Genomic DNA, 3,161 nt, shown 5'->3' on the forward strand with positions numbered 1-3,161 from the left:
TAGGGACTGGGACCTTCACTGTGGCACTTAAGACTTTTTCCTTTAACCAGGTGTTAACTGATAACCTGGTCTGATACTGGCGTACTTGCTTATTTTGAGAAATGCTTTTTATCTGTTTTTCTGCACACATATGAGGTGTCCTTCCATGCAATTCCCCACTGGCTTGAAATGTCCTACCACACTGGGACTGTAATTCTAATTGTGGAATGATATTTGAATTATTTTCTAGTAAAATAACGTGAATTATGAGTTGTTATTTGGAATAAAACTTGTCAGCATATACACATGCGGATTTCTTAAGCAGCACAGGAGCTCCTTAAATACCATGAACTGTGCTTTGATTCATACTTAAGAGTAGACTAGAATGATGCTGATTTTTTTTTAAGGAACAAATAGCTTGACTTTCAAAATATGTCAAATTCAGTTGCTTTTGTTTGAAACAAGAACGGTCTTCACAGTTAAGGGACTTGAAAAGCCAGGTTCCCTGCTATTCTCTAGCACTTCTTGCATCTCCTTGGGGAGGCAGTTTAGGCTTTCAATGTTCAAATCATCATCTCTAAAATCGGGATAATAAAGACTTTCCTAGTGCCTAGGAGTGTTGAGATGACAGATCGACTGATGGATCATTTATGGATTCCAAGAGCACTTTACGATCCCCTCTGCAGCTGTAAACCTCAACTTTTCCCAAAATGCAGCTACCCACTGGACCTCTTTAGCCTGGATGTATTCAGTGGATTATATCCTTATTACAATGTTTTCCTGTGAAAATAATTTGATTGCCAGGGTGAGTTTCCCCTGCCTTTTGTCAGATGGGACTTGAAGTCATCAACAGTTCATGACTGTAGTTGTGGGGAAGAAGGCCGTTGCTGGGTGCCCTTTGAAGGTGTTTTGCTTTTTTTTGCAAGACTTTCCTGGAGCCTTGCAGCTATCTTGGCTGGAGCTTGGGTTTGTGTCTCATGCTTTCATGGAAGGTGGGCACATTGTCTGTGGCAGATGGAATGTATATGTTCTTTCATTCAGATGGGATGCCAAAGCACTTGCCAAGTGCTTTGATCCGCTTGCAAAGACAAGCATTCTGTACAAGGTTGAGGCCACTTTCAGGGACGCTTTAACCAATTGACATTGCCCCCTAATTTAGAGTAGGGTACTGACTGAAAGGGGAATGCAATTTTGCGACTCTGGACCATCAGGTTGGTATTATCAGCGATCTCTGTATCTCATTTCAAATCCAGTATGTTTGCCATGCTGCCGTGCTGGGTCAATAATGACTATGAAGCATGAAGATTTGCATCATTTTTGATTATTTTCTATGAATGTTTTGCCTCTCATTCAAATTGCAACCCAGTGTTGCCCTGCTTAATGCCGTGTTACTCAGGGGTACTTCTTCCCTGACCCTTCTTGCACCAAAAAAACATGTCAGCTAGATTGTATTTGTGAAGTCAATACATATAAAATGCAGCATCTTCATCGAGAGTACAAGAGCCTGGAATTCCTGTAGCTCAAGAAACATGGACTTCATGTGCATAAGCAATTTACCTGTGCTTTTTGGTGTCTTCCCATGTTAAATAAGCCTTTGGTTTGTGATATTTGTTGGGATGGTTGACCACTGCTTCGGATTTCTGCATACTCCACGTTTATCTAACTGTGAAGGATGTTACTAGGCATTGTAAAGAATTTCTGACAAACAACGTGGCATTTGGAGCTACTACTAGTAGTCAGTAACTAGTAGTCAGTAACTAGTAGTATTTTGTCCTGCTGTTGGGTTTTTTCCTTCCTCAGCTAGAGGGAGAATCATGACCTTAACATTATTTAATTGGAGGCTTTTTGGGTTAATTAATTTAACTCTTCACTGCTTTTGGTAGCATGGTTTTACAAGTATTTTTAATTGATCTTATTTGTATGGAAATGCAATCTCGCATTAATTTAACAAGATGGATTCAAGTCACTGGTCAACCCAGCTGTTCAATCAAAGATCTTGCTCCGTGCTATTTATTGGGTTTGGTTTGAAGATTATGGCCAACCCAGAAACAAAAAAGGAAAAGCAGCTGGTGGTGAAATCCTGTATTTGTAGGCAGGTTCACTGATGGATATTGTTAGCTTGGAATTGTTCTGTCCCCAGCAAATAAATATGGTTTTCTTTTCTTTCCGCTGAGTTTCACAAACACAAATAGAAGTATGGAAAGGGGAAGGGGAGCTCTTAACCTGAAAATTTCAGACCAGTTGGATTTAAGCAAACCACCCATTTATTCTTAGATTAATGGCTTGCAGGCAGACTCTATCAGTTGTGGACTGTATTGTATTAATTTGCAACGGCAAGAGTTAATGCTAGTAATTGCTTTTCCTCTATAGAGAGAGCCTGTAGTAGATTGTTTTTACATGGCAATCTGTGATTGATAGATCAGGGAAAACAGGACCAAAGAAGGTTACTGCCTCCCAACCACTTCCCCCTTCAAATTAAAATAATTTGCAATTTGTAGGGTGCCTTGTCGCACGTGCTGTGGGAATGAAGCAGTAAACACACTAGGCTGCATTCCGTTAAAGCAGTGAACCTCTTACTGCATTTCTTTCACCAAACCAAACAAGTCATGTTGTTGGGAGTCCACTGAAAACAAGTGTGCTGCTGAAACAGCCCCCAGACCCCTTCAGCAAACTTCCTGTACGGTCAGGCAGCGGACCTGATGAAAGAGCCTGTTTGTGAACCTTTGGATTCCTTCCATTGATTTGTAAATCCACTTTAATAAAGTACTGCGGAAGCTAGTGAAATGAGCAACCGATGTTCGGCTTCCATCAAGTTTCTAACAAATATCTGATGCAGCTTTTCTCACTGGCACTGGCACATGCTTTTTTAAATTTCTTTTTCCGCTGCATTGGATCGTTTTGAGACTGGGGGAGTAGGGAAGTAGGGGGGAAAAAACGCAGTCTCCATCAGCCACACATTACATGGCTGCTTTATTTTTCAGTGCTGCTAAAACTCATCTTATTTAATATTGATCATACCAAGGAGCCAGCAAAGTACAGTGTTAATTGGGTCCACTGGAATTCTTGTCCCCTGGGAGGGCGAGCTTCCTAGGCAGGGAGGGCGGAGGGAGGGAGGGAGGGAGGGAAGGAGGGAAGCAGGCGGGGAGGAGGGGACCCACTGTGCGCCGCATAAAATGTAAGTG

This window comes from Pygoscelis adeliae, unplaced genomic scaffold, assembly GCF_000699105.1.
Source record: "Pygoscelis adeliae isolate BGI_AS28 unplaced genomic scaffold, ASM69910v1 Scaffold141, whole genome shotgun sequence".
Lineage (NCBI taxonomy): Eukaryota > Metazoa > Chordata > Aves > Sphenisciformes > Spheniscidae > Pygoscelis > Pygoscelis adeliae.